The sequence below is a fragment of the Rousettus aegyptiacus genome, unplaced genomic scaffold, assembly GCF_014176215.1.
Source record: "Rousettus aegyptiacus isolate mRouAeg1 unplaced genomic scaffold, mRouAeg1.p scaffold_m13_p_4, whole genome shotgun sequence".
Taxonomy (NCBI): Eukaryota; Metazoa; Chordata; class Mammalia; order Chiroptera; family Pteropodidae; genus Rousettus; species Rousettus aegyptiacus.
Window position 1 is genome coordinate 67538926 of NW_023416307.1, and position 25438 is coordinate 67564363.

At 32.3% G+C, this 25438-nt stretch overlaps 1 pseudogene; it reads right to left on the minus strand.

Annotated features, from left to right (window-relative positions):
• Positions 1 to 1793: 1793 nt before the first annotated feature.
• Positions 1794 to 1911, minus strand: LOC118602166 (annotated as a pseudogene).
• Positions 1912 to 25438: the final 23527 nt, after the last annotated feature.

Genomic DNA, 25438 nt, shown 5'->3' on the forward strand with positions numbered 1-25438 from the left:
CTATAAATAAATCCTTGCTGGAAGGTGTTCTGTGAGCCATAGGTTATGTTGACTGCCTCAATGCAATTGCAAAACTACCTACAAAGAAAGGTAATTATTTATTCTATTGAAAAGAAAGGATGATCTTAACTATTTCCATTTTCTATTGACCTGTCAAGAATATAGTTTGACATTTTAATTATTTGAGGTTTATTTAAACAAGCTAATCAATTTTTAAGCAATATTTTAAATTTATTCTTATGATAAATATCTAGAAGAAAATGTCTCTCATTTAAAGTATTATATCCTGTAAGTTATAAAGTCAAAGTTGAATTTAGATTACTTTTATTTATTTTTTATTTGCACAAATATGAACATAGTTTTTAAATATATATGACATTAAGATCATTAACATGATTTATAAGATATGGTATAGTCAAATTTAGGATGTTTGAATATGTGTTAGATTGGATTTTCATTACACTTTTATTTATATGAATCAAATTTAACAGTGTTTTTGTGCAAAATACATAGAAAGATGTAAAGACAGAAGGAGGGAGGACTTAAAATAGTTGTGTCAGTTCATTTTAATGAGCTTATGACTGTAGCAATAGATAGATTAATCAAGCTTAAAATAGCATAGATTAAAACCTGATTGACTTGATTAAAGGTTTCTAAAATATTGTCTAAAGAGAGAAATGCGTTCTTCAGATTACCAAGCACATGTAAAGTGATAGGATCCTTGACCTTTTTGAACAAAAATGTTAACTGAAAGCCAATGAAAAAATAATAAAAAATTGAAAAGTTAATAAAATATGTTAATAGATTTGGATACAAAAATTACCCAAAGCCAAATTAAGTGCTCCACTGTTAGGTCCTACTCAATGTCCCACTCATCAAGTAAGCTTCCTAATTTAAACAGCTAGCCACAAAGGTGTTGCCTGGTGCCCTGGCATATGGTGCCATAAAAAGGACTCATACTTGTTTGCTACTGCTGTCAAAATGGAAGAGAAGCATAATTTAAATCCCTGCCACCATAAATAAGTTATTTGTTAGCTCAGTGAGAATGGAGCAGACTTCCTGTGAAAGAAGATGACTGCTTTTTTAAGCAGACAGTATTATCAACTAGATTAGTTTTCAGTTGTATGTAAATGGAAAAAAAAAAAGAATACTATAACAGACTACAATGAACATATCACCCAAATCCCTAAATTATCAACATTTTGACAATCTTATTTCATCTAATCCTCTGAACAGAAATATATTTTGTTTTGTATTTATATATATTTGTTTTGGTTAAAGATTTTTGAAGCAAAACAAAACATCATGTTGGTTTAACATTTAAAAATCAACTAACATAATTAAACACATTGACAGATCACAGGATGATCTCAATGGGTGCAGACAGAAGTATTTGAAAAATTTAATGCCCTATTGAACTAAGATCCAAACAAAGAAGTAACCACAGAGCCCCAAACAGCAAAAAACAAATGGAATAATAACATAGAATTGAGAAGTAATAGAGTAGAGGAAAAAGAGAAAGAAAAACATATAATTAATTGCTGAAAAACTAGGATAAGCTAACTTATGAATGGACTAATCAAAAAAAAATTCGAGAGGGAAATAATGTAAACAGAAAACAGAAGAGAAGAAATCATTAAAGCATTAAAATTATTTCTAAAATAGTACACTATTTTATTTATTTATTTGTTTGTTTGTTTCTTTATGTGAGGCAATGCTTGGTTGACCTCACAGATTGCAAGGACTTTTTCAGATTCCAATCCCTTATTTATTTATTTATTTTTTATTTTTGATGCCTACAGCACTTGGTCTTCTTAGGTAGCCTCCCATCCAAGTACTAACCAGGCCTGACCCTGCTTAGCTTTCAAGTTGCATGGGATCAGGCTTGTTCAAGGTAGCATGGCCATAGGCAACTGTACTATTTTAAAAATCTAAATAATTTCGATAAAGTGAAAACATATATTATAATATTGTGCTAGGATGAACTATAAATCAAATCAAATAAAAACATTAAAATTATTGAAATGGTAATTATTTAAACTGCCTTAAAAAGCCCAAATACGGGTAGTTTTGCAGTCAAATTATACCAAATATTTAAAGACAAATAACTCTATTCCGTACTTTCTAGAAATAAAAACAGAAAGATAACTGCTCAACAGATTGCATGAAGTAAGTATAAAAAACCTGAAAAGTGGAATGCAAGAGAATGAAACTATGAACGTAAATGCAGAAATACTAAGTAAAATATGTGAAGCGAGTTCACTTGCATATCAAAAATGACAGTATATCACATGAAATAGTGTTTATCACAGACATGTAAAGTTAGTTTAACATTAGAAGAAATCTCTCATTTCTGTTCAGCACAGTGTTGGTCATAATGAAATGTAATGTCTGAATATCTGCAAACTCCAACTCCAGCACTCATTTAAAGCAAAAGCTCTAAAAGCTGCTGTAAACCATAGAACATCTTCATGAACAGGATAGAAAAGGTTTATTAAACAGGACACAAAATGATAATAAGAAAAGGAAAAAAATAATATATTTGAGTACCTTAAGACTAAAAACTAAATCACAAGTCTCACAAGAGTGAAAAGGTCATAAGCAAGAGAAGTTAAATGCAGATATGATTCCAAAAAAGAGTTATATATTAAAAAAATCCTACAGATCAATGAGAAAAAAGCAGACAACAAACCAGAAAATGGTCAAAAGACCTAAAGGACGGTTTTAAAAGGATATTTACATAGCTGAAAAATGTATGAAAGTGAGTTCAACTGTTTAGGAAATGCAAAGTAAAAGCCACAGTCTGAAATTACTACTATATTGTCAAAAGACTTAAAATGAAAAACACAAAACTACTAGAACTATGAAATAATTAACTAACGACAAATATAAGACTAATGCAGAAAAAAAACAGTATTCATTACTAATAAAAAAATATTAGAAAATAGAATAAGTATAATATCCTCAATAGTAACAGAGCTATATAGAGATTACATATCAAATAATACAGAAGACCATTATTGAAAAGCAATGTAAACCCTATTAAAATAATTAAAAGAAGACCTGGATAGAGTGATATCTCTTTAGTGACAATACATTCTAATTTATAAAAATTTAAGCAAAAGTTGACAATGATTCTGAGCATATAGAGTCCATGAATAGCTAGGGAAGTTTTACAATATAATAACAAAGAATAATGCATCACTTAGCCATATTATTTAAAATATTAGATTATCAGCATTCCTGGGATTTGTTAAAATAATTATACACAGAGACTAATTATACCCATGATTCCCAATATGCTGTTTCCAGAGCAACAGCAACAGCATATCCTGGGAACTTGTTACATAAGCAAAGACAAGACTTAAGTCTCACCCCAGATCTGGTGAATCAGAAACTGGTATTGCATTCTAGCAATCTCTGTTCAACAAGCTTTGGTCTTTGTAATGTGTAAACTGACTAGCTTGTAGAGGGTGGAATTGAAGTACAACTGTTTTGTTGTTTACATGTCTTGTCACTGATGTGCTAGTTCACCTCATTGTGAGCCTCAAGAAGGAACTAGGCTTGCTTCGCTGGATCATACTTCCACTTCAAATCCTATGTAAGCTATGTGTATATGTTTGGTATCATCATAGAGAAAGGCAACAAGAACTGACATGCATTTAAACCTCTCCTTGTGATGTCCAGTTTGTGCTTGGGCTACCCAGTTTGTTCTTATTCTCTCCTAATTGACATACAACTTTATTTCTGATCGCCTGCTACGTAGACTTCAAGATTCAACATCAGAAACAGTGAAAATAGTCTTAAAAGCTGCTTCACCAGTTTCCACAATTTATAAAGTCATCTTCCTGTGCTAGATATTTGAATTATATTCTAAAGTAGCTATTCTTACTAGAATGTTGTGTCTTTTTAAATAGATAACTGTAGTTGTGGTGGCTGCTGTTAGAGTGATGTATATTATGAAAAATGTGGTACAAAAATGATTTCTAAAATATTATAAGTCACTTATAGCAATTCATTTTTAAATATAAAAAAATACTAGAATTATGAATTGTTTGCATTCTCAAATACTAGTTAGAAAAAAAAAGCTGTTATTTTAAGTTGAATCTGAGTTTTGTTCATCTAAGTTTGAAAATTTGCACCTTCTGTGGCCTATTCAGCTTAATTATTACTTACAATTATCCATGATTTTGAAATATTTTTCAAGTTTACCTAAAGACTTTCTTTTTATTCCAATTACTAGAGTACATGTTTTATTGTATTCTCTTCAGAATAATGCTCAGTTCTTTCAAAAATACATGGGAATTTGATTGAGGATTCATGATCCTGCAATACTAGAGTTAAATTATATTTTTCTTCAAAAATATCATAATTTTAAATATAATTTTATGATAGGTTGTTAAATCTATATAACAACTACTCTTTGCCCTTTTAGTATAATCTTTTATTTTTTATTATCTCATTATTGTTGTTTGTTAAAGTTTCAGTTATTTCATTTTGATGCATTGCTTTGATGAGAGGAAAATATATTTTTTGAATTAAGTATAAAGGACTAAAGAGAAAAAATTTATATATCTGTATACATATACATATATACATATGTGTATCTCTCTGTGTATGTATATGTGTATAGAAATGCATAAACACAAAAATAAATGCATAAATTTGGTAAGCCTCTCATCAGAGTGTTGCTCTTGCCTCTTTACCTAATATGAGGAAGCCTGTGTGTTGTGAAGCAGTAATTATTTTAAGCTCCTTCTAGTTTATGAATCATACATACTGATGCAGGACAGGGCAAATTCCCCCGAGTGGCGAGTGTACGGGAGACCAAGCCCTGCACTGAGAGTAGAAAAGGGTCCTTTGGTGGAGAGGGTAGAAAGAATTCAACACACAGGTCAAAGGTAGAGTCAAAAAGAAAGTTTATTAGAAAAGGGATAACTTTCCACAGACTGAGTGTGGTCTCCTCTCAGAGACAGTGAAAGGAACCTAGATTGTTAGGGGAATTCAGTTTATCTGTTATTCTTTAATTCTTCTTTCCTTTTATAATGAACCTGCAGTGAAGAAGGGGAAGGGAAAGAGTGAGTAGCCTGAAAGGCCTGCTGGCAGTTCCCAGCCTTTAATCTATAGGTTCCCTATGGTTTTAGCCATGGGGAATACATGATTTTATTTGTGTAAGCAGCCACTTAAAGACTCTATTGTTCCTGTTTCTCCTTCCATTGGTGTAGGGGAATGGGTTGTTAGTAATCCCAACAGAAATCTTCCTTTGTTCTGAAGGTGTCTTGGCCTGGCTGCAGGGCTGATGGCATATCCTAGTCTCTGTGAATGTAGCTTGATTAACATTTTAATTCTCTTGCCTCCTCTTTACATTAATAGGATCTTAACTATTGCCCCCTGTCCATCCAGCAGTGAAGTGAAGAAAGTGGGTGTATCTGCCATTAAGATTTCTATAACTAAGTAGTTCTCTAGTTAAAATAGTCACAGAGGAGCTGCCAGTTGAAATCAAATTGAAATAACACAGTGTACTCCTCTTGTTTTCCAAATGCTGGCTAGGCCCGGCTATGGAATTAAATCCTATTAAGGGAATCTGCCCTGTAAACTGGGACCAGAACTCAGACGATCTGAATCCAGTTGACCATTATTTTATTTCTTTTACTTTGACCTAGAAAAGCAACTAAGACCGCAAAACAATGGAAAAAGAAAATTCACTTTTGAGTAAAAAGGGACAAAGGCTTGTTGATAAATATTTGTTTAAATTTATTCACTTTAAATTCATTCACTCACAACTACTAAAATGTTTGTTTCTGTGTAATTATAACTGTTGTCACTTTATATTGGCAAGAAGGAAGGGAGAGCTGCATCTTCTCTTTATTTGGAGGAGGACACACATACTGTTCTAAGTTCCATTCTGTCCTTATATTTCCCTTTACAATGGAGAAAACAACCTCATTCTATAGGATGTTGAAAGTGTTAGGGGGCTGGTCAGACATGAGCAACAAGGGGAACAAAGGAGTAGGGGCCAAGCCTAGGGACCACCCAAAGAACACCCCACTGATAATAAAATTCTGAGTACGTACATGCACACTAGACAGAGTCATAGAGCAACCAAGTGTCCATCAAAATGACCTCACTTGCCAATCACTTAGAAATGCCTTTGGAACCACCCATCACGGTCCAGATATAATGCAGACATTCCTAGTTCTGCATCTCGTATTACCTTCTTTTTCTTGTGGTTGTTATTACAACTCTCTGTTACAGCTCTTAACTGGGACCATCTGCCTCCTGAGGGCATTCTTTGTCTTTCTAAAATATACTTTTAATAAATCTTTTCTAAATCTCACTGATCTGTGTCATTGAGGAAGAACCGAGGAAAAATAACTACACTCTGCATCATCTTTACCCCTCTCCACTTCCCACCGTTGGGTTGACACCCAACTATGATCTGCCCCAACAGTAACAACTATGCTTTCATCATGATCATTGTTCTGTCACCAATAGTCTTCTTTAAAAAAAAAAAAAAAAATTAAAATATAGTTGGTATACAATTTTATATATAAAACACAATGATTCAACATTTATTTGCTTTATGATGTGATCACCACACTGATAGTCTTCTTATTATTTAACTTAATAGATAATTTTCAGTTGTCATTATAATAGACGATCAGCAGTATTTCACACAGCTGAATACTCATTTTTTCTTGGAAGACTGTCTTCATTTGGGTTCTGAGATATCACTCTCAGTTAACTATCTTACTGATTATCCAGTCTAGTCTCATTTGTTGTTTTCTTATTTTTTCAAACCTTTAAATATTTGTGATTTTTTCAGGGTTCAGTCCTCTGAGCTATTCACTTTTTTTTATCTCCCCTAGAATTTTAAATAATCTCATTCACTCTAGTATTTTCAGACAAGAACTCTTCTTGAAACTATTGATATATATCATATACCTAATAAACATATATCTACATGGATATCTTAACAGGCTTCTCAGAATAAACATTTGCTGCTGGACTGATTTCCACTCAAAATCCTTCCCCACTTAACCTTCCTATGGAAATGATGAAAATATTTTACAGTTACTTGGTTAAAAAATCTTGGTGTCACCCTTGACACCTCTCTTCTTATGACACTCAGTATTCAGTTAGCTTTACTTACAAAATATATCTCAATTCAAACTACTTCATACTATCATCTTTACTATAATAATGGTCAAAACTGCCATTATCTCTCACCAAGATTATTGCAATAGCTTAATGATTTGTCTTTCTGCTTTCAGTTTTGTTCCTTTTGTCCATTTTGACAGAATTTGTCCGTTCTGACACAAGAACCTTAGGGGAGCTTGATCATTTCTCTTTTCAAATCCTCCAAAGACTCCTTATATCATTAAAAGAAAGTCTTTAAAATGATTCATAAGGCTCTGTAAGTGCTAGACACACTCCCACTACTATCTCACTTTTTTTACCTCTTTAGTTCCAGTGACATTAATATCTTTGCTATTCTTTAAGCTCACCAAGCAGTCATGTGTCTTTGACTTTGCACTTAGTATTCCTTTTGTCTAGAATGCAAATTGTTCAAAGATCTTTATAGTTTTCCCCTTTAATTCATCAGGTTTCTGCTTAAACATCAGATTATCAGAACGATTATCTTCATCACTTAGCTTTACTTCCTTCATAGTAGTTATTACTTCATGCCAAGTTAAATAATCATTGATTATTTTTTCCTACTAGAATGTGAGCTCAATGAAGGCAAGGGCTTCATTTCTATATTTCGTTACTTCCTGCTGTTTATCTCAGATATGTGCTAAACATGTTGTATTTGTATAATAAGTACTTTGAAAGACCGAATGAAATTTAACTGCAGGAAATGTGCCTTCTGAATTTCTGTACAGTGACATATTATCTTCTTTTCATACCAGAAAGAATTATAAATTGACTTTATGCCCATGTTTTTATTCCACACTCATTTTTAAAAAATATATATTGGTGCGTAGTTCTTTCTCTTCCTTCCTTCCTTCCTTCCTTCCTTCCTTCCTTCCTTCCTTCCTTCCTTCCTTCCTTCCTTCCTTCCTTCCTTCTCTTTCTTTCTTCTTTTTCTTTCATCTTAGTCCAATTTTAGGAAAATGCATCTTAGTCCAATTTTAGGAAAATGCTGGCCTGGCCTATAGAATGAGTTAAGAGGTATTCTCTGTGCTTCTGTCTTCTAACAGAGATTGTAGAGAGTTGGTATAATTTCTCCCTTAAATGTTTGGTAGAATTCACCAGTGAACCTATCTGGGTCTGGTGCTTTTTATTTTGGAAGGCTATTAATTATTGATTCAGTTTTATTATGGATGTAGTTTTGCACAAACTGTTTATTTCCTTTGTGTGAGTGTTGGCAGATATATCTTTCAATGAATTGGAGCATTTAGTCAAATTATCAAATTTTGAGAGAGAGGGTGATTCATAGTATTTTTCTTATACTTTAATGTCCATGAGATCTGAAATGATCCCCCTCCTTCATTTTAATATTAGTAATTTGTATCCTCTCTCTTTTCTCTTAGCTCACTTATTGGTTTCATTAACCTTTTCAAAGAACCAGATTTTGGTTTCATTGCTATTCTCTATTGATTTCCTGCTTCCAATTTTTATTATTGAAAATAATATTTATTATTTTTTTTGCTTAGTTTGGAATTAATTTGCTTTTCTTTTTCTGGTTTCCTAAAGTAGAAGCTTATTACGTGACCGATTTTAGATACTTTTAATATATACATCACAAGGCTATAAATTTCCATTTAAGCACTACTTTTGTTGTATCTCACAAATTTTTGTAATATGTTTTCATTTTTATTTAGTTCGAAATGTTTTTTTTTTTTAATTTCTCTTGAGATAGCTTCTTTAACCCATAGATATTGAAAAGGTGTTTTTTAATCTCCATGTATTTAGAGATTTCCTAGTTATCTTTCTGTTATTGATTTCTAGTTTAATTTCCTTGTAGGCTGAGAGCAGACGCTGTGTGATTTCTGTTCTTTTAAATTTGTTAAGGTGTGTTTTATGGGCCAGAATGTGGTCTGTTTTGGTAAATGTTCCATTTAATTTTTTTGATAGTTGAAGTAGTTTATATATGTTGATTATATACAGTTGTGGTGTTGATGAGTTCAATTACATACTTATTGATGTTCTAATGACCAGATCTTTCCGTTTCTGATAGGATTTTGAAGTCTTCAACTATAATAATTGATTTATCTATTTCTCCTTGTAGTTTTCCCAGTTTTTGAATACTGTATTTTGACATTCCGTGTTTAGGTGCATACACATTAAGGTTTAGTATGTCTTCTGGGAGATTTGCTCCATTTATCATTATATAATACCACTCTCCCTTTTTCTCTAATAACTTTCCTTGTTCTGGAATCTCTTTTGTCTAAAATTAACATAGCTACTGTTGCTTTCTTTTGATTAATTTTTAGATGGTGAAATCTTTTTATATTCATTACTTTTTATTTATGTGTCTTTTTTGTTTGCTTGTTTAAATTGGGTTTCTTGTTTATAGCACATTGTTGGACTTTATTCTTTTACCCATTCTGGTAATCTGTCTTTGGATTGATTTATTTAGACCATTGATATTTAAGGAGTTATTAATATAGTTGAATCAATATCAACCATATTTGCTAATTCATTCCATACTTGTTCATTCATTTCCTTTGTTCTTAGGTCTATTTTGCCTTACACCCTTTTTCTGCCTTTTGGATTTAATAAAACATTTTATATGATCCAATTTTTTCTTTCCTTTTTTAGCATATCAATCATACAATTATACTTTTTAAAATGTTTCTTAGTGATTTCCCTAGGTTTTGCAATGTACTTTTACAACTAATAGAGGTCTGCCTTCAGATAACAATAGACTCTTTTACAGGTAGCTCACATACCTTATAATAACAAAATATTACTAATTCCTTTCTCCCATTTATATCATTGCTGTCATTCATTTCATATGTGTATATAAATATATACACACTTATGTATATATGTATATATCTATAAATGTAAATTCAAATTTAATATATATATAGAAGATAACTGTTACTTTATTCTGAATAAACTTGTCTGTTAGATTAATTAAGGATGAGAAAAATGAAAATATTTTTATTTTTACTTCATTTATCCAGTGCTCTTTCATTATTTATGTTAATCTGGATTTCTGACCTATATCATTTTACTTCTCTCTAAAGAACTTCTTTTAACATTTCTTACAAGGCAAATTTACTATCAACAAATTATCTCTTTCCTTTTTTTATCTGAGAAACTTTTATTTTTTATTTACATTTTAAGGGTAATTTTGCAGGGTGCAGAATTCTAAGTTGGTGTTTTATCTCTCTCAACTTTAAATATTTCACTCCATTCTCTTCTTGCCGCCATGTTTTCTGTGGAGAAATAGGATGTGATACTTATCTTTACTTCTCTATGGGTGAGGTGGTTACCTTCTTCTGGCTTCTTTGGAGGTTTTTTTTTTTTTTTTTTTTTTTTTTTTTTTTTTTTTTTTTTTTTTTATCTCTGATTTTCTGCAGTTGACTATGATATGCTTAGATGTAGCTTGGTATTTTCTGAGCTTCCTAGATCTGGGGTTTGGTGCCTGACATTAATTTGCAGACAGACTCAGTCATGATTACTTCCAATATTTTTTCTGTTCCTTTCTTTCTTCCCCTTCTGATATTCCCATTATGTGTGTGTGTGTGTTGCATTTTTTGTAGTTGTCTCATGGTTCTTGGATTTTCTATTGTTTAATTTATTAGTGTTTTCCTCTTTTTTTTTTTTTTTTTAATTTTGATAGTGTCTTTAACCTCAAGTTTGCAGAGTCATTCCTTAGTTGCGTCCAGTCTACTAATGAACTCAGCAAGGACCTTCTTCATTTCTGTTACAGTATTCCTAATCTCTAGAGATTTAAAAAAAATTTTTCTTAGAATTTTCATCTCTCTGCATACTTTTTATATCTATTCCTTCATAGTCTCTCCCTTTTCCATTAAATCCCTTAGCATATTATAATTTTTAAATTTTCCTGGTCTGATAATTCCAACATTCTTGCTATATCTGAGTCTGGTTCTAATGCTTATCTGGTTTCTTTAAATTGTGTTTTTTGCCATTTAGTATGTTTTGTAATTTTTTTCTTGATAACCAAACTTTCATGATCTACTGGGTAAAAAAGGAAGTGCTGTAAATAGGCCGCATATTGTGGTAGTAAGGTGTTGAGGGAGGGAAAGTGTTATATAGTCCTATGATTAGGTTTCAGTCTTTTAGTGATCCTGTGCCCCTAGACTGTTAACTTCATAAGTGATCCTCTATAAGAAATAGTACATTCTAATTGCTTTTTAAGTTAAAAAAATACATATTTTTGAATAAGAAAATTATCCAGAATTGACACAAAGACCAGAAGTGATTGTTGTGTTGAGTTTGAGGAAGTTATAATATCAAAATTTTATCAGCTGTCTTTTCCCATGTATGTCACTACTATTAGGAGTAGCTCTCAAGTTCAATCTTGGTGCAGCTAAACCCTGTGAAAGGATTTTGAATGTAATTCTTTGACTGCTTCTCATGATAGCCATCAAAGTGTGGATGTGACTAAAAAAGACAGTTTTATTTTCCATTAGTAATGTAATATTATCACAGAATTATGAATAGTCATTTATATGAAGGAGTTTAGGAAAATATTTTAGGAAACAAGTTTCCCATGACCAGCTATTTCTAGAAGTTTTCTATCCTTCTAATAGGAATATCATCCCAGGCAACCTAAAGAAGAAATCATTTTATGTTGTTTATTGCAAGGGTCCCCAGCCCTGGGGCCGTGGACAGGTACCAGTCAGTAATGTGTTAGGAATCAGGCCGCACAGCAGGAGGTGAGTGGTGGGCAAGTGAACAAAGCTTCACCTGCATTTGCATCCGTTCCCCAGTGCCAGCATCACTGCCTCAGCTCCACCTTAGATCATTAGGCATTAGGTTCTTATAGGAGCACCAGGCCCTGGTGCCAGAAAGTTTGGAGACTGCTGATTTATTGGGTAGAGTGGAATTAGGGAAAAAATGGCAGTTTAAAGGAGTACATCGTGAGAGAAAATAAATCTACATTTCTTTTTTATTTCTTTGCTATTGGAACTCATAGATGTTTTCTAAAGAGAAGAAAGATTGGGATATGGAACTAACCTCAGTAACTAATACCAAGAAACAGTTTCCCCACAGTGTTAACCATGTGCTATTGAAAGCTACATTTCCAAGAAGATAAAGAAAAGTTTCTGTAAACAGATTCATGGTGTGTGTTTTTTATTGTTACTTTCTTAAAAGGGCTGATGAGTAAGATTATTGGTGGGATTGATTATTTGTTTTTTAATAATTTACCCAGCATGAAAAGGATAATGTGTTATTTTACATTATTATATTTTATCTAAGTATATATACATATGTGTATATACATATATGTGTATATATTATATATACACATACATGTATATAATATGTGTGTGTATATATACGTATGGCCAAGTAAATAACTTCAAAATATATTAAACAATACCATTCACTAAGAAAATTGCTCAACACTGGAACAGGCTGATAAAATAAATTTGGGGAGACAATGAGTTTTGCTTGAAGGACTAATTTAAAACTGTTATGTTTTTGACAGTTTTCCTTATAAAATGTCTAGTATTTTTCAAACAAGGAACTTTGGAATGGGGGGAGGGCATTCATTCTGTTAAAACTATATCGTGTCCCTAGATACCAGGTGAATATTTATCGATTGTACACAACACATACACACACACAGATTTTTTTTTTTTGTTGATACTTGTTATACCCTTATTAAATACATTTTCATTATATCATCAACCAAGAAAAGAATTAATATTTGAATTGGCTGATGATCCCAGTACCCAGGCTGTTGGGAACAGCCTAGCACATGTTGCCTTTCTTAACAATAATGTAATTTGAGACAGGGGGTGGGCAAGGCCCCAATGAGGATTTAAATAAGCAAAGTTTCATCAGGAATTATTATGTCAGGATACTTTCGATTGGTGAAAAATAATGAAAGGTATTAGCTAGGAGGGAAACGTAGGACCCGGCCTTTAGGACTGATTGCTTCATCAGTAGCTCCATCATATCATAATGAAGCCAGTGCTTTATTTATCTCTTCTCAGCCTTCAGAGATTAGAAGGCTGATTTACATAGAAAGCTGCCTACGGAATCAGCACTACATGCTTTTTTTTTTTTTTTCTTTTTTATCATATCCAATGGAGAGACAGAGTCTAACTTCATAATACCCCTCTGAAGAGCAAATAACTTTCTCAAAAGCTATACCACTGTTTTCTTCATATTTTATTGGTCATCTGTATCATACACCATTTTTTAACTGATCCTTGGCCAGTTACATGAAACTACTTTAGTCCAATCTGCCTTACTCCATAAACGGAGGTTAGCTCTCCAAATTACATTAGTGTCATTCAGTAGGTGAGAAATTGAATGAATAAAGGGAAATCAATGCTGTTGGTATATGAAAGTTTACCCTTCCATCACTACTCTTTGTAAAAGTTTTCTATCCTGATTAGAATATTATCACAACCAAACTGCAGGGGAAATTCTCTCATGTTGGTAATTGGGTAGAGTCAAATCACAGAAGGAATGGCAATCTGAAGGGGTATATCAGATCCACTTTCTCAAAGTCACCCTAATCAATCATGTAATATAAATAAAAAGAGTGAGTTTGATAAAGAAAAGTAGATTCATTACAAGTTTCCTAATTGCCATCCAAGCAAACAGCTTCCCATATGAGGTTCAATATAGAAGTATTTCAGCTGTACTTGCTGAAAAATTCACTTTTATTACAATAGTCTAGTTCTGGAAGTCCACCCCCATTGCAAAAGGCTTCACTTCTCGTTTCCTGCTTTAAGTTTCACTCTCTTTGTACCATATTTACATACCCATTTTAGTCTGAGTTATTTTTCTAACATTAAAAAAAAAGTTGTGCTTCTATGCTCTTAAAGTTCTCCAAGGCCCACACTTCATTGGCTTCCAGGCAATATAGGAGCCCTACTGTGGTATGACATACAGTAATGTTACATCAAGCTCACGCCGGGTTTATCTGAATTTTATTTTATGATATGAAAATAAAAAGAAGATATCACTGGTATTAGCAATGCTGCTCTTTGACACAATAGAGTATAGAGCTATTAAAAAAAAACAATTAGACTTACAAAATAAGTAGATATTGCCAAGTGTTTACAGATATTGATACAGAAGAAAATTTCATGCTCAGGTGATCAAACAATTATATAATGATGGCTTTCTAAACGGTCTTGAGAGAAGTAATTGAAGAAAGCACTAAAGACCTGTGAAAACTTGGGAAGAATAGATCTGTCCATATAAGACAAATATGAATGCAAAATAGGAAATATTCTGAGGATAAAATACTTGAAAGATTTAATTTCAACATACCCTTTCATGGAATTATATCATCTACATGACTGTATTCATTGTACATGTTTACCTACATGCTACTGTGTAGGATTACAAAACAAAACAATGGACTGTTATAATTCATTTGAAGAGATTTTAAAAGGACATTTGGACAATATTGTTTATCCTTATCTGTTAAATGTAACGACACTCCCCATGAAAGAAGCAGCTCCAGTATTCAAAGCCTTTCCAGAACCAGTCTGTCTCTACCTCTTTCTAAATACTGAGTCTCTCAGCCTTGTATTGCATTCTTTATTAAAAGAGTGAAGCTTTCAAGGACTACTGGACTTGAAATGTAACTTTTCTTTAGAAAGGTTGTGGAGGCTTCTGGTGCCAGGGCTGGACTAAGTAAATATATTTATAATGCATTTTTCTCCAATTTCCACTGAATATACAATGCCTTAAAAAAAAAATCCATAATGTGTGGAAAACCTGGAGGAAGAACAAAAAAAGCAATATTGCTAATAAAAATTAATATGGTGATAAATTAGGATTCTTCATTAGAAAAAGAAGCTCTATGTTAAGATTTAGTGTGTACACGAATGAGTATAGCAGTGGCTTTCTAAAAGAACTATTATTCAAAACTACTGCTTTTTTTTCATGATGTCTTTTCTGGAAAGAAATATATGTATATACACATTTGATTTTTTATATGCATTTGTGTGTGTATGTATAAAATAAAGGTGTTTTCTATTAAAATTAAATAGTATAGCATTTTTTAAAAAACCCTAATTAATCATCTTGCCCCTAACCCCAGGATTATGAACCTAGTGAACAATTAAGAGTAGTTAATTCAAGAACCGTATTTGACGTCCAGCTTATTTCTCTGCTTCCTCTCTGCTGCTGGCATTGTCAGTTGGTGTGATCTCACCCTGCTTACAGTGCTTATTACCAGCCAAAGGGGCTGTTTGGTAAGAGACCTGTACAATAACAGAGGAACTGCAGGACTACATTTATCTACCTAGTTTAGACTTCCATTTACAAATATAATTGGATTGCCAAGTATCACTGAACACTTGAAGAAAATCAGTAGAAAGACAATTTAAGATGAAAACACATAATAGATCCCACAATAATGAAATGAAAATCAAGGAAGAGAAAAATTACTTTTAAAATTATAAGTTATATCACCAGAATATGGGGAAAAAGTCATTCAAAGTACAAGATTGGCATGCATATGAAACACCATGTAAAAGGAAAGTTTTAGCAATAAAGAGTATAATGGCTAAAATGAAAAAAAAAGATAAAGACAAGGAAATTATATGACTAAGATGTTTGATTTTTACAATGATAGGGAGAAAGCATATTCATTATCTCTTAAAAAGAAGAGAAAATAATTAGAAATCAGTAAAGAGCCAAATGCAAAGAAACTGAAATATAATTTAGAGCAACTGTTAAATTGTGAAGAAGAAATATATTTACTTTCATACTTAGAATGTTCTTATTACAGTAGTTCAAGGATTTCTCTTTTATACACATTACTTGTTTCTGATCTATAAAAAAGTAATGAGATTGTTTCTGGTTTTTACAATTAAGTTATAGGTGGTTTGCTTATAATTACTGTTAAGGTATATGCATATGAATCTCTCATCTATGAGAATATTCTGACATAATGGGCACCAGATGGGATACAGGAACAGAGAAAACTGGGTGAAGGAGTGGCAAGAGACATTTGTCCTATTATGGATAAACAAGTTTTAGGATAATGTGTTTAACTTGTGAATTAGGACTGAAAGTCAGATGTGAAGTGGTTGGTGGTAGAAATGGCTACTTTTACATTTTCTTTTACTCTTCTGAAACATTTTTGGATATTTCAAAAACTGTATTCTTGTGTAAACATTGTAATAGCTTTAAAATAAAAAGTAATGTGACTCCTAACTGAAGGACATCATGGAGGGGCATGAAAGAGGGGTAAAAGATGATTTTCATTCCATATAGTTTTCATTGTTTTAATTTTAAAAGGAGACATTGTCAAGTAATATTTTCAGCATTTAAAATATAACATTTTATATGAATATATTAAAGATTGCTCTTTCTATTTCACAATTGCTTCATTTCCACTATCAGTTCCAATATCAAAATACTCCTGTGTGCTTTCAAAAACTACCATATTTGGCATTTGATTTCTAGGACAAATAGCTACCCAATAGATTTTTAAACAATATGGTGCACAAGAGAAAGACAACAATGTTGTAGGAGTGAGAGAAGCAGAAAATGTTTAATATTTAAATCCTACTGTGTGCAATTTCCTAGGAGGTGGTTAGCAAAAGTTTCAGAATAGTGCTGCTCTGTTCATAGTCTCTTTATTATTTTTTTTTTCTTTCAGTATAAATTCTGCAATAAAAAATGTGACCTTTGGGGAAACTTTACATAAAGTTTGATCAGGAGTTATTCTCAGGAAAATTGCCTTCCATTTATAGTCGTTCCAGTGTCACACAGGTAAACAGCTCTCACTCTTACAGAGGATTGGTTTGCTGTCCCAATTATACTATCACAGATGCTTCTGGGATTGAAATCAAAAATGTTATTATTTAAAAGTTTGAAAAAGTAATAACACCTTCAGTCTAAAATAATTAATATAAACACAGAGGAGAAGGAAACCAAAAGCTCAGAAATCAAATTAGGCAGCCCATTTGACATCAAATATATTCTGGAGAATAAAGCTCAACTTAAGAACAATCATTGAACATTTTTTATAGAGAAATTTTCTGAAACTTGGAACATGACTAATGCAACATACACAAGATTTGGGATTGTAAATCATGAGGCTGTAATCAGGTCCAATCTAAGTCATTATCATATAATACAACCTAACATTCTTCACTTCTCTCATTATGTCCCTCAGTTTACTCCTCTGAAAAAAAATTAACTAATGCACATACATAATTTTAGAAAAGAATTATATAAAATGGCAAAGGAACATTTTCTGTGTTAATAATTTCCAGACCTACTCTAAATCCCCAGAGGAAATTGTGGCTAAAATTTCTAAGATGGCTATTACCATTATAAAGTGAAATAATTCTAATGCATTTCTATCTATTTACATGGATGCATCAACTATACAAGTGAGTATTGACAGTCCAAACTGAAGAAGCACAGAATAGGATGCACTTATATTACTTCCTACCTTTTTTATCTATCCAACTCCTGATTTTGTTGTTATTTATTTTAGTTATCTTAAGGCTTTATTATTATAAATAATTTTTCCTTCCTCTTTCCACCTCCTGATTTTCATTAGTTATATTTTTACATTGTCATGTTTTACAGCACTTGCATTAACTTTTAGTATTAGAGTGTAAACATAGCACTTCATCTAATTGTGTACCATATGCTGTAATCTCCCAGCTCTATAAACATCCTTTCTACCCATCTGAAAATTCACCTGTTGCTGCAGTGGAAATGTTCTGTGTTTGCTGAAGGCTTCCCTCCTCAGAAGATTCATCTCTCTGCTTTTATTCTAGGGAGCTTTCTCTTAAGCCATAGAGGCTCACTCTGCCCAGAAACCAAGTGCTGTGATTTAACATCCTCAGGGGCAACATTAAATAAAAGGTGGAAGTTGGGTATAAATTATCCGAAAATTTATCCTCAAGCAGACAAGTCTGAAATGTGCTCTGCTCTACACCATTCATCCAAGGGTCGCCAGTAGGATTATTAAACTTCCAGATGCTCATAGAAGTGACCTTTTTAATAAGTCACTTTTGACTGTCTTCTCTTTTCACTCTCACTTTTCCAAGTCCCTCATTGCTCTTCCTGGGATCATGTCCCACATAAACTACATTCAACCAAAGTTTGTGTCAGGGTCTGTTTTCCAAGATACTTATCTGAGAAAGTGTTTTTTAAAAAAGTTGTTTCTAAATTAATTTTAAATATTGAAAACAAAATACAAAGAAATTCATAAATAGTTTAGGGCCAATAATCACTTATTGCTTATTATTAGAATTATAGTTTAGGAAATAAAATCTTTTAATTAAAATTTGTTAAGGGAATAATTTTTTTTAACACAAGTTGTTATGAATTCCTCTCTCCTGTTTCCTTCAAGCTTTCCAGAGTCTATGAAATTATTTATATGTCACAATGTCTCCTTAACAGCATGTAGACATCTTGCTCATAGGAAAAACAAACATTCCTATAATTCTTTTTATAATATTTTTAAGATGAGGAGAACTAAATTTATTAAATACTTTTCTAGAGGTGTTGTAGAAGGTAATTAATAAAGCTAGGAAGTAAGATACACCAGTCTTTGCTTGCCCAAGGCATTTTTATGTTTTCCTTTTTCTCCTCCTCCTCCTCCTTTCTTCTTCTTCATGTTCGTGTTCATCTCCATCTTTGTCTTTTAAGTTATTTGGGGGCATAAAGGACTAAAGTAACATAGTTCTGTGAAAGGACTATATGTAGTCAGTTATTAATTCTTTAACTTTTTAAATTTAAATTAGATTTTGAAACAACTTTTCAGAATGAGTTTACTTCTTACTTTTTATTAAGAAAACGCCAGAATGTCTTCCTGACTTAAATGGAAGAGGGAAAGAAATTCAGATGTAAAACATGATGGACAGCGATGGACATAGTTCTATATTCTCTAGATTTATAGAGCAGCACATTTTGCTGTACCATTTGTTGTAAAAGCGGAGAAAAATAGGTTGTGTTTAAAGACATTAGTCATTTTATAACCCAGTGTCCATGTATTGGTGAAGAGAGCTTTAATCTGGGCAGACTTTACCAGTGAAGGACAGTTGAAGTGGCCTAGCTTTTGTGTTATACATTACACAAGAGTTTCTATACAACAGGAAAATGTACTTATAGAAAGGTGTATAGATTTTGTAAAAAAGGCGGTATACTTAACCACGATTTGGTTAAGTAATTCAAAAATAACTTTCATTTCTTTTCCTTCACATTTTACATTAATTGAAAGGCAGCAGTAAATGACATTGCATTTTGAACCACACAATGTCTAGGATCCCAAGCACACTAACCTAGGGTTGGCCCTGTATTCACAAGGGCAGCAGTTCAAACCACATGGCTCCCTTCTTTGAATAATAATAGCTTTTGGAATCAACCATATATTAGTGTGTGAGTCTTTTTCATTATAAATACTCATATGCTTGTTTCATACATTTAAGAGACAAGGTCTTTGAAGCCAGATATTGGGCTGCCTTGTTTTTATGTGAGCCTTAACATAGCTGCCAATTCAGATTATTAGCTATCAATTGTTAGAATTAAAGCCTCCAGTTTTCAACTTTTATTGTTCATATCTTTGATTAGTTTTTCTCTGTGGTTGGTAATATTCCTCCCAGTTGCAAAGACTTCATTGACTTCTTTCCATCAGAATCATCTGAGAAGCTATAAAAATATGCTAGTATCCTGGTCCTAATCTAGACTGATTGAAATAGAATTTCTGGAAGTATTTCGTAGGTATGTATTTTTTTCAGATCTCCATAGCTCATTGTAATATACAATCAGAGTCAGGAATCAGTGATCTAGACTGTCAGTCAAGGTCCACCATCTCCCATGTCTACCTCCCTTACAAAAAATATTTTCATTCTCATCTTTTACTGTATATTCTTTTACTCATGAAATTTTTGTCCCCTTCTCTAGTCAAACTAGAAATTACCTTTATTAAGGGTCTTAAATAGGTGCTCACTGAACTTTTATGTACTTATTTTTGCTTTTTATAGTTGTTGTTACACACAATTTATAAGTACAGTCTTTGGGAGGGTGACTTACTCAAGGTAAAACAACTAGTTATTGTGTTGTTTTAAAGATTTTATTGTTTGCTTTTTCCTCTATAATTATATCTTAAGGATTACAATTTCTGAGCCTTTCTATCACTAAAATGAAAAGTTCAAATCTCCTTTTTTCTATTTCAAATCTTATAAAGAAATAATAGAAATAATTGGCGATCTTCTCTTTGGTTTGAATATATGGATATATTGAATTTAGTTTTATCTAGGACACCCAATTTTTACTCTGAATTATCTCAGGAATTACTGGAATATAGAAATAAGTGAAAAGGCATAGAAAGAATAAATGACTTTTCAAAGGTTACAAAATTTATAATTGGCAGAATGGAGACTAAGGGTCACTTCTTTTTCTTATGAAACACTTCAGACATATGTACCATAATGTAAAGAAAATAAAATAGTTATGTTCTCACCATGCATTTTAACCTAGTATTTTTGGTCATATTTGATTCATTTTTAAAGAAACGCAATGTTACATATATCATTAAAGCCCAGTAGGAAGCCTTTTCAGATTTCATTCACATCCCTTTCTTCGCTTGTCACTAGATCTCTTAAATATGGTGTCTTATTGCAATATATTTACTACTAAAATAACTCATTTCCTTTGAATTTGTAATGGTTTCCAAACTTCTTAAATTTTGCCTCTGATTTTATTTATACACGTAAACCTGTAGCACTTTAGCAAATTTAACTTCACTTTAAACAGCACTCACTATTTTTTCCTTTCTTTTTTATACTGTCTTAATCAAAAAAGTGATGTCATGTGTGATGCTTAATTAAATTTGCATCATAGCTCTTTCAGTATAAGCTAAATATTACATTAATGTCATACTATGTCCTAACAAATCTTAATTTTCTTATTTTACTGACAGTCAAAGAGTTAGTTCTTATATCAGTAATTTCTTATATCTTTTTTTGTCATTTTCATCTTCTATAATTTTCTATCATCTATTGTCAAGTTTAAAATCTAAAACTGGCCTGATCTTAATATAGTATCATATGCCAACTATACTTTAATTTAAAAACATCTAAAAATGAGCTGTAACATTGCCCGATACCACCTTTTTATTCATTCTTTTTAGATTTTTTTTTCCTACTGCTCTGAATGCTCATGCTAACATTATGGGGAGTTTATTCCACTCCCCATGCTTCTGTTGATACAGTTATGCTCTCATACTCTGTCTGAATCATACTCTCATCTCTGATTAGAAATACTTCCATCCTTTGCTGTGTTATTTTAAGGAAAATGACAAATAACCAAATAATTTGAGAAATCAAGAGTCTGATTGTATTTTGGGGATAGTACTTATCTAAATTAATCTTTCAAAGTGTTGCAGTGGACTAAGTTAGCCAGCTTTCAATGACATATCACCAGCTCTACTAGAAGTGTTCCGAATTCTGCTTTGATTTATTTGCTTATATTATAACCCAGGATATATTTCTTCCTCCCCAAGAATAGAGAACTTGTATAAACTTACTAATTCTTTGAGCAGATGGTGACCTTCATTAACTAAAAGCAGTCTCCTTTCAAATCCAATGTCATTACTCTACTTGTATTAAATGACAAAGTATTGACACAGATATTGAGACCTCCAAGTACTTAACCTAATATTCATGATATTCAATTTTTTTTCCTTCAGTTACCATCAGTGTAAAAGAGAAGATATATTTCATTTAAGAAAATGGAGTGACAGTCATATCCTAAGTTACTCCTGCTACTATCATGATTGTGTTATAGTTATGGAATGAAAAATCTGAAAAATAAATCTAAGGATTGTCATCAATGAATATCAGTTGTCATGCATTCCTGGAATTCTGTAGGCAAAGGTCTAATTATTGAATTGCTTTATTCCTTTATTAGTAACATAGATATTTTGCTGTAGCTGGTGATATGGCTTATAGATTTTTTAAACAAGCTAAAAAAACCCAAATGTCCTGAGGTTTCTCTGTTAATGGTAGCACTTAACTTTGTAGAAATCAAAAACAAAATTATTTTTAAAAATTAAAACCAAAATTATAGGAAAGCCTGCTTACCGTCTTGGTGGTAGAAAAACGTGTTGAGATCAGGTAAGGAAAGATTATAAAAACTTGTGGGATGAGTCTTGCCTGCAGAATGAAGATATATACATACAGTGCTGCTGATTCTAGCTAGGTGAGAAGTAGTATCCCAAGGAGTCAGAGCCTCAGTTGCCAAGGGAAAATGACTGTATCTTATTTATTAAGCAATAGGATTATAAGTGTTAAAAAATAATAACATCGAAGCAGTTGCCAGCATTGGGCTGCATCACATTGTGTTTCTACTCTGTTTGTCATATTAGCCAGCAGACCACCATTAGCACCAGGAGGCAAAATGATATTATACAGACTTCAAAAAGGAGACACTGGAGACAAGGAAGGTCGTGTGTTTGGCCAAGCTGTTTTCATGTAATTGGATCTGGGGACTGACAACTCTAATGCACTTAATGGCAGGAGGTGATGGAGGCCCATCTGTACTGGCCTGCTGGGTTGATCAGATCAAGAATACTGCTGGTCAGCTCTTGAGAGTGACTCAGAGCCAAAATTAGGTTGCTGACAATTTTTATCCATCTAATATGAAGACAGAACAGAATCTACTTATATGAAGGAAAATAAATATTAAGTATATTAAGAGGATGTCTTAAATTACATATAATTTTCAACTAATTTTGTCAAGTAAATATATTCTCTGTAAGATTTTTGAAATGTGCTATTTATTCATTATTGGGTAACTTTCTTTTACACTCTCCCTGATGTTTTGTCTTTATAGTGAGACAGCATAGCAAAGTCACAGTATAAGTTCATAGTCAGATAGCCTAGACTTATATCACTCATAGTAGTCCCTATGTCCTAATGACATGTGTTTAGCTTCTCATTTTAAAAAATAGGACTTATAGAATTATTACATTAAATAGTATGTGTTATATTCTTTTAAATGCTTGGTAGTATTTAAGGCACATAGCACAAGATCAGTTCACATATATGTAAACATTGTTATTAACTTAGCAGTTTTAGGGAAAAAAACATACATCTGGCCTGATTTTCCCTGTTTAGCTTTATGGGATCTCTTTGAAGGAGTTGGGTAAAGAAATAAGGGAGTATACTCATGATCTCCTTTATGCAAATAGATGGGCCCAGTGACATCTTCTGAGCTACTGCCTCAACAAGAGTAGCTGTCGTTGGCTAAGGAAAAGTGTTAATTCCTCATACTCTTTTCTCTGTGTAATTTTTATTTCCCCCATTAGTGGTACTGCCTTACCTACCTCTTCATTATCTAATGCCTTCATTCTGTTTTTCTTGTTATCTTCTCAAAACCTACCCTCAGAACTTTACAGCATCCTAAATAGATATGGCTGATGATGGTTTAAATATATCACAATATTACTATTGGCCCTTTAAGAGAGTAAAAGTGTCAGATTGAAAGGATGCAATTGAGAAGATGGATTCGTAAAAAGGGTAAAAGAAAAGGTGTAAGGAGGTTCTGCTTTTCTCCTTTTATAGTGATGTCCTTTGCTCACTTCTTCAGAGATCTGAGGGGATACTTATAAATATAAACCATATCTCTCTTTTAATCACCTTTTAGCATCCTTTTGTATAATAACTACTTGGAGAACTAAGATGTATTATTTTTTACATTTTAATTCATTTTTACTCTCACTCATTCCTCAGCATACCTTGATAAAGCTTACTTGGTTCAGAATATTGTTTCTTTACCAATAAATAAGAGTAATTCAATAAATAGAAATATGTATGTGCAGATCCTCTTCCATCTGTCTGTCCATCAACTTTCCCTGAAAAACTATCATTCCACGTCAATTTGGGGGTTTCCTTATACACAGGCTTCCTGAATTGGAAGTTATACCATTGATTATTTTACGCTGCCCAGAGCACTTTGCTCTACACTTAACAGGCATTAAAATATCTTGTTGCCATAGCCCAGAAATTATCTGTGTGAGTTAGTGTGGATTTTATTAACCAACTAGAAACTACACGATCCAGAACAATGTCTTCACAGACCATTGGAACAAAATTGGAGGTCTAGAAATAAACCCACATATATATATGAGCAAATAATTTTATACAAAGGAGTCAAAAACATACAATGCAAAAAAAAGAAAGCCTCTTCAATAAGTAGTGCTGGGAAAATTGGAAATCCACATGCAAAAGAATGAAACAAGAATGCTGTGTGTCACTATACACAAAAATTGACTAAAAATGGTTCAAAGACCTAATTATAAGACCTGAAACAATAAAATAGATAGAAGAAAACATAGGTATGAAATTTATGGACCTTAATCATATAGAAGATTTTATAAATTTAACCTCAAAGGCAAGAGAAATAAAAGCAAAAACAAACAAATGAGACTATGTCAAACTAAAAAGAAAAAGCCTTTGCACAGCAAAAGAAACCAAAAACAAAACAAAAAGGTAATCAACTGAATGGGAGAAGATATTTGCAAGCACCCCTAGTAAGGGACTAATATGTAAAGAACCCATACAATGTAACGAAAACAATACAATTAAAAAAATGGGCAGAGAACCTGAACAGACACTTCTCCTAAGAAGACATACAAATGGCCAACAAATATATAAAAAGGTACTCAACTTCATTAGCTATTAGGAAAATATAAATCAAAACCACAATGACATACTACCTAACACTTATAAGAATGGCTATTATCAACAAGACAAGTAATAACAAGTGTTGGAAAGGTTGTGGAGTAAAAGGAACCCTCGTACACTGCTGCTGGTAGTGTAAATTGGAACAACCACGATGGAAAACAGTATGGAGGATATCAAAAAATTAAAAATAGAGTTATCCTATGACCTAGCAATCCTTTTTTGTAAACTACCCCCAAAATTTGAAAACATTTTTTCATGAAGACATATGCGTCCCTTTGTTCAGTGCAGCATCATTCACAGTGGCCAAGACAAGGAAGAAATAACCAAATTGTCCTGTGGATGATTAGATAAAGAAGATGTGGTACTTATATACAATGGAATATTAGCCATAAGAAAAGGTGAAATACTTCCACTTGTGACAACATGGATGGATCTTGAGAATATCGTGTAAATAAAATAAGTTAGATGGAAAAAGTTAACCATATGATTCCACTCATATGTAGCATATAAAACTGAAAGCAGTACACAAACAAGACAAACTAAAAAAATCTTATAGCCACAGACAATAGTATGGTGGTTACTAGATGGAAAGTGGGGTG